This window comes from Cetorhinus maximus, unplaced genomic scaffold (assembly GCF_964194155.1).
Source record: "Cetorhinus maximus unplaced genomic scaffold, sCetMax3.hap1.1 HAP1_SCAFFOLD_243, whole genome shotgun sequence".
Classification (NCBI taxonomy): Eukaryota; Metazoa; Chordata; class Chondrichthyes; order Lamniformes; family Cetorhinidae; genus Cetorhinus; species Cetorhinus maximus.
The window spans coordinates 404,168-415,749 of NW_027596206.1; the positions used below are offsets into that span (position 1 = coordinate 404,168).

Below are 11,582 nucleotides of genomic sequence, written 5' to 3' on the forward strand. Positions count from 1 at the left end.
AGCAGCCAATTTGTGCACAGCAAGCTCCCGCAAACAGTGACATGAATGGTCAGTTAATGATTTTTGGGTGATGTTGGTGATGGGATAGATATTGGCTAGGGCGCTAGGGAGAACTCTCTTCTTTGAATAGTGCCATAGGAACATTTATGTCCATCCAAGAGGACAGACAGGGTCTCAGTTTAACTTATTTGAACAACAATACAGCACACCCTCATTCCTGGAGTGTCAGCCTAGGTAACTTCTGCAGATCAGTGTGTAGCAGCTAAAAGTTCGGAAGCTGTATTTGCCCATTCTCTCATAAGGTCACTCAGGGAAAGTGAGTCATCTTGTCTGTATTGCAGGCACCTGGTAACAATCACTAGCTTCAGTGAAAGCCCTCAGATACAAACAGTGGAGTTTGGTTTAATGTTTGTAAGGTTCCTTTAAACTTTGTCCTTGGTTTTACAGCTGACCTGACTTAGGGGCTGTGCCTGATTTATCCCTTATTGTGTTAATTTAGTTTATTGTTTTAACTCTGAAAGAGATACAAACAGTGGAGAGATTAGAAGTGGGTGTATCACGTTAACAGTGGATAAAACCTCCTTCAACTCATGTCCCACTCCTGGAAACCAAGAACTGTGATTGTACTCAAAAGAATTGCAATCTGTGACTGTTGATAACTCGAAAGAGTTTCCCCAGTTGCTGAGCCTGGTATCGACTTCCAGGTTCAATCCATGGTCGGCGCTACATTAGCAGATCTCACCTGTGATGATGGTCTGGGCAATCCCTCAAAATCCAGGAGGATTATTTCTCAGCATAAAATGCTTTTTTTGTGTGTTTTAAGAGTGGCCGGGTCTTTAGTGAGCATTTAGATTGGCTTTGCGAAACAATCCTAAAAAGATTTATTCCATTAAAAACCTGACATGTGAGAGACAATTCGATTAATGGTATAATTCCAACAGTTGGACTCTCTTCCCTGTGTACACTTTCTCTTCTTCATTGACAACCCCAGCTTATTCAAACTGGTTAACTCCCTGCATGTGGCTCACCAGAGTCTGCTGGTGACTGACTGTGACTGAGTTACAATTGGCCACTGCAGTGGGGAAGGAAAATAATTAGTGAGGGTTCCCACTTCTGTGTGTGTGTGTATGGCTGTATGTGAGAATGCATGTATGAGTGTATGAGTGTTTGTGTATGAGAGTGGATGTGAATGTAAACAATGGACATGTGAGTGCACGTAAACGTGGACATGTGAGTGCACGTAAACGTGGACATGTGAGTGCACGTAAACGTGGACATGTGAGTGCACGTAAACGTGGACATGTGAGTGCACGTAAACGTGGACATGTGAGTGCACGTAAACGTGGACATGTGAGTGCACGTAAACGTGGACATGTGAGTGCACGTAAACGTGGACATGTGAGTGCACGTAAACGTGGACATGTGAGTGCACGTAAACGTGGACATGTGAGTGCACGTAAACGTGGACATGTGAGTGCACGTAAACGTGGACATGTGAGTGCACGTAAACGTGGACATGTGAGTGCACGTGTGTATGTATGTTTTTTCATGTGTGTGTGTGTTTGAGTGTGTCTGTAACTGATCCACTGCTTTCAGTGGGAGAGGTCCATAATTCCACAACCCTTTGCATGAAGAGGTGCTTCCTAACTTCTCTCCTGAATGATCTGGCTGATTTTAAGATTATACCTGCTTGTCCTGGACTCCCTCACCAGCAGAAGGGGCAGGTGCAGGTCAGGATCATAGGTGGGGCAGAGGGAGGAGATAAAAGTAGAGTGGGGCTGGGGTAGGACTTGGGCAAGGTTAAGGGCAGGGACAGGAGCAGTGCTGGAGGCACAGATAGGGGTAAGGACTGGGGAAGAATTCGGTTAACTAAAACCAATACTCTAGAACTGGGACGGACTCGAAACGTTAACTGTGTTCCTCACCGCAGACGCTGTCAGACCTGCTGAGTTTTTCCAGGTATTTTTATTTTTGTTTTGGATTTCCAGCATCCACAGTTTTTTGCTTTTCTCTAGAACTGGTGGTTCATTGGGATGGACAATGGCCTTTTACCTCAATCCCAGTGCTGGAACGACAGTCTCTCTGTCTGCTGGCTGGAAATCAAGGTTGGGAGATATTTTTCATTCATTGAATCTGAGCATCACAGCATTTATTGCCCATCCCTAATTGCCCTTGAGAACCGCTGCAGTTCATGTGGTGTAGGTACATCCTCAGCGCTGTTAGGGAGGGAGTTCCGGTATTTTGACCCAGCGACAGTGAAGGAACGGTGATATAGTTAAATTCAGGACGCTGTGCGGCATGAGTAGGGGATGTTGCTGGGGTGGTGCTCCCATGTGCTCCCTCTTGGTCATATGTGAATCAAGCTTGGGCAGACTCTCACTTTACTCCACAGTGATGACGGGCCTATAACAGGAAGCTGATCCAAATGGGCCAATTTCACTGCAGGAAACCTCTGGATATGCTACTGTGGAAAATGGTGCAGTAGAGAGAGGTGTTCTGAGGCTGGGTCTAAGGTACGTTGTTGGGACACAGCCCAGGGAGCTATACACTGCATTGTACCTACGTTATACCCGAGTCCTGTCTCCAGGGAGTGCTTGACTTGGTGCAGGGAATGGGAGAGTTCCATCTCCAACTCAAATATCCCTCACCTCACCTGGAAGAGGACATGGATTGTAAAAAACAGTGATAATAATGTTACAAAGGTATTATTCTCAGCTGAGCCTACCTTTAACTCTGGCCTGAACCTGCCAATATAAACATTTCTCTAGCACCTGGACACACTGTGTTGATGTATCAATGTCCAATTCCCTGAGGGACCAAGGCGCGCAAATTCAAGCCTTTCACTGCTCTACTAGTTCCTCATACAGCCTTCAAAACAAGGTGTCATTTTGAGGTTTGTTGCCATGCCAACACATTGCTAATCTGTTTATACAAAAATTCAATTCAACATCCTACACCTCCACATGCATGCATCCACTAAACTCAGGTTACAATTAGCCCCTCATGTAGGCTTTGATGGGCGTTGATTTATTCATGTGGAAACTTAAAAGTTGATTAGATTCTTTGGTTTAATGCCATATCTGGTGACTGCTTCCTTTAGTTTGAGTCTCCAATTAACAAGGACAGTTTCCCTTTAAAGCATTTTTCCACCTACTTCCTCTTTCTGAATGGCTCAAAGTGACACAATTCCAACCCCATCCCCCACCCCACCCCCGCCATTCTACACGTAGGCCTGGACAATGAGTGTCATCAGGGCCTCCTATCATTCGGGGGGAGGGGGGGGCATCAGAGTCTGTTATACCCTCACTGACATCCAATCAAACATAAATACAGCATTTTCACATTGAAACAGGCCATTCTGGCCCAACAGGCCTGTACTAGTGTTTATGCTCCACACCAGCCTCCTCCCTCCCTACTCCATCTCACCCCACTAGCATATCCTTCCGTTCCTTTCTCTCTCATGTGGTTATCTAGCTTTCCCTTAAATTTACCTCTGCTATTCACCTCAACCACTCCATGTAGTAAAGAATTTCCCTTTCTTGCCGTTTTCTGGGTAAACAAGATTTTCCTGAATTCCTCACTGCTCAGTGATTCTTCCAGTCGATAGTTCCATCTCACCTGCAAGTGGAAAAATCTCTACATCTACCCTGTCAAACCCCTTCACAATTTTAATGAGCTCCGTCAGGTCACCCCTCAGTCTTCTCTTTTCTAGGGAAAGGAACTTGTTCAGTCTTTCTTGATAGAACAGGAGTCACTGGACAATAATCGGGAGTGGGATATATGGATAATTTTCTCCTCCCCAGTTTAGTGCACTGAGGACAGGTACACTGAAGGCCCAAAGAACCTAATCATCTTTTAAGTTTCCACATGAATAAATCAGCCCCCATCAAAGCCTACATGAGGGGCTAATTGTAACCTGAGTTTAGTGGATGCATGCATGTGGAGGTGTAGGATATTGAATTGAATTTTTGTATAAACAGAGGAGCTGCATGTTAGCATGGCAACCAGCCTCAAAATGACACCTTGTTTTGAAGGCTGTGTCCCCTTAACAACATCGTGGTTTATGTCACAGAATCACACAGTGCAGAAGAGGCCCTTCGGCCCATAGAGTCTGCCCTGACATGTGAGAAACACCTGACCTACCTACCTAATCCCATTTACCAGCACTTGGCCCATAGCCTTGAACGTTATGACGTGTCAAGTGCTTATCCAGGTACTTCTTAAAGGATGTGAGGCAACCCGCCTCCACCACCCTCCCAGGCAGCGCATTCCAACCATCATCACCCTCTGGGTAAAAAACCTTTTCCTCACATTCCCTCTAAACCTCCTGCCCCTCACCTTGAACTTATGTCCCCTTGTGAATGACCCTTCAACTAAGGGGAACAGCTGCTCCCTATCCACCCTGTCCATGCCCCTCATAATCTTGTACAGCTCGATCAGGTCGCCCCTCAGTCTTCTCTGCTCCAACGAAAACAACCCAAGCCTATCCAACCTCTATTCATAACTTAAATGTTTCATCCCAGGCAACATCCTGGTGAATCTCCTCTGCACCCCCTCCAGTGCAATCGCATCCTTCCTATAATGTGGCGACCAGAACTGCACACAGTACTCCAGCTATGGCCTCACCAAGGTTCTATACAACTCCAACATGATCTCCCTACTTTTGTAATCTATGCCTTGATTGATAAAGGCAAGTGTCCTATATGCCTTTTTCACCACCCCACTAACATGCCCCTCTGCCTTCAGAGATCTATGGACACACACGCCAAGGTCCCTTTATTCCTCAGGACTTCCTAGTGTCATGCCATGCATTGAATACTTCCTTGTCAAATTACTCCTTCCAAAGTGTATCACACTTTTCAGGGTTAAATTCCATCTACCACTTATCTGCCCATTTGACCATCCCGTCTATATCTTCCTGTAGCCCAAGACACTCAACCTCACTGTTAACCACCCGGCCAATCTTTGTATCATCCACAAATTCACTAATCCTATCCCCCACATAGTCATCTATGTCATTTATATAAATGACGAATAATAGGGGACCCAGCACAGATCCCTGTGGTACGCCACTGGACACTGGCTTCCAGTCACTAAAGCATCCTTCTGTCATCACCCTCTGTCTCCTACAACTAAGCCAATTTTGAATCCACCTTAGCAAATTATCCTGTATCCCATGTGCATTTGCCTTCTTTATAAGTCTCCCATGTGAGACCTTATCAAAGGCTTTGCTGAAATCCATATAAACTACATCAACTGCACTACCCTCATCTACACACCTGGTCACCTCCTCAAAAACTTCAATCAAATTTGTTAGGCATGACCTCCCTCTGACAAAGCCATGCTGACTATCCCTGATCAAACCTTGCCTCTCCAAGTAGAGATAGATTCTCTCCTTCAGAATTTTCTCCAATAGTTTCCCTACCACTGACGTGAGACTCACTGGCCTGTAGTTCCCTGGCTTATCTCTACAACCTTTCTTAAATAGCGGAACCACATTAGTTGTTTTCCAATCGTCTGGCACTTCCCCCGTGGCCAGAGAGGAATTAAAAATTTGGGTCAGAGCCCCTGCGATCTCCTCCCTTGCCTCCCTCAGCAGTCTGGGACATAAATCATCAGGAGCTGGATATTTGTCCACTTTTAAGCCAGCCAACACCCCCAATACCTTGTTACTCCTGAAATCAATTTGCTTAAGAACCTCGCAGTCTCTCTCCCCGAGTTCGATACATTCATCCTCATTCTCTTGGGTGAAGATGGATGTGAAGTATTCGTTCAACACTCTACCAATGTCCTCTGGCTCTACCCATAGATTGCCCCCTTGATCCCTAATGGGCCCTACTCTTTCCCTGGTTATCCTCTTCCCATTGATATACTTATAGAATACCTTGGGATTTTCCCTACTTTTACCAGCCAGCGCTTTCTTATATCCCCTCTTTGCTCTCCTAATTGCTTTCTTAAGCTCCATCCTGCACTTTCTGTCCTCCACTAATGCCTCCGCTGATTTGCTCCCCTTGTACCTGCTAAAAGTCTCTCTTTTCCTTCTCATCACATCCTGAATATCTCTGCTCATCCATGGTTCTCTGGGCTTGTTACTCTTTCCTATCACCCTAGAGGGAGCATGTTGAGCCTGAACCCTCCCCATTTCCTTTTTGAACACGCCCCACTGTTCCTCTGTAGATTTCCCCACAAGTAGCTGTTCCCAGTCTACCTTGGCCAGATCCTGCCTTACTTTACTAAAATCCACTCTCCCCCAATCCAAAACATTTTTTTGCAACTTGTCTATTTCTTTGTTCATAACAAGGTTAAATTGCACCATGTTGTGGTCGCTATCACTAAAATGCTCCCCCACCACCACCTCAGCCACCTGTCCGGCTTCATTCCCCAGAATTAGATCCAACACTGCACCATCTCTTGTTGGACCCTCTACATATTGACCTAAAAAGTTCTCCTGTACACATTTCAAGAAATCCACTCCATCCAAGCCCTTAACACTATGTCTATCCCAATTAATGTTGGGAAAGTTGAAATTACCTAATATAATTACCCAATTGTTATTGTTTTTACACACCTCCACAAATTGTGCACATATTTGCTCCTCAATTTCCCATCGACTATCTGGGGGTCTATAATAAACACCTAATAATGTGGCTGCCCCTTTTTTATTCCTAAACTCTACCCACAAACCTTCATTCGATGCCCCCTCCAAGATATCATCTCTCCTTACTGAAGTAACTGACTCCTTAACTAATAATGCAATGCCTCCTCCTCTTTTACCCCCTCCCATCTCGCCTGAAGATTCTATATCCCGGAATGTTGAGCTGCCAATCCTGCCCCTCCCTCAACCACATTTCTGTGATGGCTACTATATCACAATTCCACATGTCAATCCTCACCCTTAACTCATCCATTTTACCTGTAATACTCCTGGCATTAAAGTAGAGGCCATCCAGCCTTGCCTTACTCCCTTGAAACTTAATGCAGCTGTACTCCCTCTGACTTGATTGTTCTATTGTATTATGATGTGTCCCTATTCTGCTAACATTCTGTGTACCCTCCCCCTGCCGAATTAGCTTAAACTCCTCCCAACAGCACTAGCAAACCCGCCCGCAAGGATGTTAGTCCCGCTCTGGTTCAGATGTAGACGCTTGTACAGGTCCCACCTTCCCCAGAAACGGTCCCAGTGATCCAGGAATCTAAAACCCTCCCTCCTGCACCAACTCTTAAGCCACGTATTCACCTGCGCTATTCTCCTATTTCTGTGCTCGCTAGCACGTGGCACTGGGAGTAATCCAGAGATTACAGCCCGATGTCAACTCAGAGCAAGAAGGGTGTCGGGCACCTGGTGGTCAGAATGGCTGAGCGTCAGCACAGACTGTAGACCTGCACACTCAGTCGGCAGGGCAGGTCAGTTAGAGGAACCTACACATAACCTAATATTGAAGCACAGAGTGTTTGATGGGATAGTGTGGCTGGAACTTCACTCTGTATCTAACCTATTCTGTACTTGTCCTGGGAGTGTTTGATGGGACAGTGTAGGAGGGTTGCTTCAATCTGGAACTATAATTTCAGAAATGTAGCCATGTGGATTAAGGTGTGCCACCCCAGTGACCACTCTCAGCAAGGGCCAGCTTGGGTGCCAATCTGCACTTGGATTCCTTTCACTGGTCACGGATATGGCCCCAGGAGCGGTGCAGTACAGCGGGGGAAGGGAAGCAGCTTGACTCACGTTCTGCATGGCAGATGCTGTGGTATGATGTACATTTAACTTTAAGGGGGCATATTTAAACCCCTGTCAATCATTACCCACCTCAACAGAATGTGATGTATTAGTCTCAGGACTTGTATACAGTCTGTAGTAGCAAATGGTAGGAGTCAGACACGTATACTTAGCCTCTTAGTTAACATCATTTGTATATCTTATCTTCAAATAAAGAACCCACAATATTGTTTACCAATCCTTGTCGTGTGATTGGTACGTTTACATCGAATGACAGCAGGTTGTAATAGTGCACTTTAACTCTGGGAGGTACATTAGGGAAGCTTGTTTAAGCTTGAAATCCCAATCATTCAGCCAGGCTTCTTTCCCCAGCCTCCCGCTGGGTACGCTGACTGTGAGTGGAGGGTCCCTGCAAGAGAAGGCAGCCATACTGGGCTTGGTGCAGCATGTTTCTGTAAACTCTAGATTTAAAAAGGAGACAGACAACCTACAATTTTAAAAAGAAATCTTTGAAAGTCAATGATTTTCAGCAGCAACATAAACAGAGACAGCAAAGCTCACACAAGGCAACTGAATTCCTGCCTGTGAGATGCTCCTCACTGAAATTCATTAATGAAGTGACTGATTTAACTGAGTCAAGGAGGATGTGGTTAAATCAGGACTATATAATCACCAGGTCAAATCTCAAGTGCTTTATTTTAATTCTCAAACAATAGGAGTGAATAGGAATTCCATAGTAGAATTAGTTTATTTTAATGAATGTTGACTGTGTGACGGAACACTCTGTGACATTGTTTTAGTTGACGGGCAATATGATCGGTGTAGGTTTGGAGGGCCGAAGGGCCTGTTCCTATGCTGTACTTTTCTTTGTTCTTTGTGCTTTATTGGGGTAATTGTAAGGCAACCTGAATAATCACACTTGACCTGGCCTGAATAGGAGCCTTGACAGTCAGTGCAGTCCGAAAGCATAACGTGAATCTGTTCAACAGTCTCACCTAGGTTATATCAGATTGAGTGTGTTTCCTGTAATTACTCAGCCTGCCTAGGCCTGAGATGACCCAAGGTTCGGACAGCACATCCTAACAACATACGTAGAACATGGGGGTAGTTTTTGCTTGCGCAATTTTCATCCTTGTTTACTTCACTGTGCAATATAACTGGGACAGGACTGAGTATGTCAGCACTTTCTTGGATTTTGGGCTTCAGAGGCTAATCATGAGCCTCTCCTTATAGCCTCCATCAGCACCGAGAATGACCTCACCCCCTCCTCCACCCCACCCCAAATCCTGATTCCCCCTTGGGGGTTCCCTAATTGATATTGGATCCATGGTAGACACTTTGGGCTGAAAGTCTCTCAGGGGATTCCACAAGTCTCCCTCCAGCGTACAACACAGACCCAACAGCAATAGGTCTCTGTCGTCCCCAAGAATTCTGATTGGCGCAGAACCTCCACTCGACTCAAACAGGTCAACTGGCACTGGAAATGGGAGCTTTCTAGAGCAGGAGTTCCAACACTCCTAGCTCAGTCAATTCTGGAATGTCTCTGACCACCTGTAACACACAGTCAGGTGAGGTCCACTAGCCTCCTGTTGTGTGGGTCTTGGCCTCACTGGTTAGTTCCAGGGCAGTAATGCAGCCTTGAGCCCTCAAAAGAAGCATACATATATTTTTAATTTTACTGATTGCCCCTTAAACGTGGTGAGGAGCCTGGGCAACCCTCCCCAGTGGCAAACAAGTGCCACAGTCTCTGGCCAGATGAGACTGATGGGCACCAGGTATGGGTCCTCACAATATGGCCCCCAGTCCCATGTTCATCAGGTCCCCTCCCACTGACCCCCTTAATTCCAATGGAAAGCCTAACTAAATGCCTAAGGATTTCAGCCCCATTCTCCATCGAGTGGTCTTTAGTGAAACTTCCACTAATAATGTTTAAAGAGGTGACTACAAGCAATCCAGGCAAGGAGCAAACAAATCAATTCACAGTTCTGTTTTCATTCATTCATGGAACGTGGGAGTCGTTGGCAACACCAGCATTTATTGCCCATCCCTAATTGCCCTGGAGAAGGTGGTACTGAGCTGCTTTCTTGAACTGGTGAAGGGAGTCTCACAGTGTTGTAAAGGGGGGAGTTTCATGAATTTGACCCTGTGACACTGTCGGATATACTTCCAGATCAAGATGTTGTGAGGCTTGGAGGAGAACCTGCAGGTGGTGGTGTTCCCAGGCATCTGCTGCCCTTGTCCTTCTAGGTGGTAGAGGTCATGAGTTTGGGAAGCGTATTTGATTCAATCAGGAATGAGCTATCGCCAAGAGAGCTGAACAGTAAGAAGTTGGAGTAGGCTCAACTGTTCCTACACTCAATAATGACTATGTGCACCCCAGGAAGACAGTGCAGCAGCAAGAAATTACCTCAGGAGTATCACTGAACTGCAATCACATTTACACAGGCAATAACTGGGCAACAGTAAAAGGAAAACGTCCATGCTAACCAGAGATTTTGAAGCTAAGCTGAACGAGAGGCTTCACCATTGAGCATCCACCTACAGTCCCTCAGGTTTCTGACTAAGTCTAGGCTGAAGCCAAAGGATTTTACAGCAGGCTTTGGGACCCCGACACTGGGGTCAAATGGGAGTCTCGGGCCTGCACTAGTTGGGAGACAGAGTGGCGGAGCCATTTTCCTGGAGGCAGCCTCCTAATTGCTCCCCTCATGCTGGATGGGCGGGCGGACAAGTTATTGGCCCAATCACAGCAGACAGTTCTGGAGCATTGGCAGCCCCACCCGGAGAAGTAGGAGCTGCTGAGGCAGGTCTGAGAATGTGAGGCGTCCTTGGAGTGGTCAAAATAATTCAATAATTTAGAGGGGAAGGCGCAGGCCCCTCGGGAAAGAGGGAAAACCCCTCCAGTTGGATGCTCCTGGTGGTCACTTATTTGGGGGATGAAGCCTCTGTCTCCGATGGACCCGCTCCACCACCAGCAAAATGCCACTAAATGCCTGTAATTGGGGCCTTATCTAATTAAATAGCCTGCCTGTCACTGTGCAGCGGACAGGCAATCAGCTTCTCAGGCCACCCTTGGGAAACCCCCCCCCAGTAGCGGGTTTCCTGTCCGTGCCCCCCACCCCCACCCCTACCCCCCATATTCCTGCCACCAAGGGGCCGGGAAAATTCAGCCCCTTCAGTGCAATGGTCTCCTTCATGCCTCATAACACACGTCAATACACATCTGCGGTCAAAGTGATAAATACCTATGCACCGCTGGACACACTGCAAGTCCAACCACTCCAAGGCAACTGTATGTAATGTACTTGTAGGGGACCTCCACCCACAGGAGTTTTCGAGCCTCCTGGTCTCTGGTGGAGACTCCGGCCAACCTGCAGATGAGAGTCAAAGCTACAGACTTTATAAGCTGCCGAGTGATAAACACAATCACGATTCCGATGGCGAACCTGGTGCCCATCCTGCAGAGTAATCCTGTCGACAGCGAGGGAACCTGATAGGGCGGGCCCGAGACGGGTTCTGGGATGAGGCTCCACTGATGATTGATCCAGGTCGCCAGAGCAGCCCCGCCACCAGCACTGACGATATTGGTGGTGTCGCCTCTGGCTGTGCTCCAGTGGTCCAGCTCAGGGTAATAGATAGACACCAGGAAGGACAGCGACAATACTAACACAGGGGCAAAGCTGCTCTTCATCTGAAAGGTCTCAACAGCATCCCAGAAAGGGTAGGATACGGCCACCAGCAGAGCAGTGAGTGCAACTCCACACAACACATCCTGAGGGAGAGAAGTAGCTATTAGTTCCAGCGGGCTTGGGAATCAATATCAATTCCTCACCAAACGTACAGGAGTGCTATCAGAGTGCAGAAAGAC

The 11,582-nt window shown here is 46.7% G+C and overlaps 1 pseudogene across 1 annotated transcript in view; it reads right to left on the reverse strand.

Annotated features, from left to right (window-relative positions):
* Positions 1–7,744: 7,744 nt before the first annotated feature.
* LOC144673069 (sphingosine-1-phosphate phosphatase 2-like) overlaps positions 7,745–11,582 on the reverse strand; it is a 19,505-nt pseudogene continuing 15,667 nt past the window's right edge. The window contains exons 2-3 of the transcript XR_013574250.1: positions 10,960–11,486; positions 7,745–8,178 (exon numbers count right to left, since the gene is read on the reverse strand). The product of XR_013574250.1 is annotated as a sphingosine-1-phosphate phosphatase 2-like (transcript). The remainder of the gene's footprint in view (positions 8,179–10,959; positions 11,487–11,582) is intronic.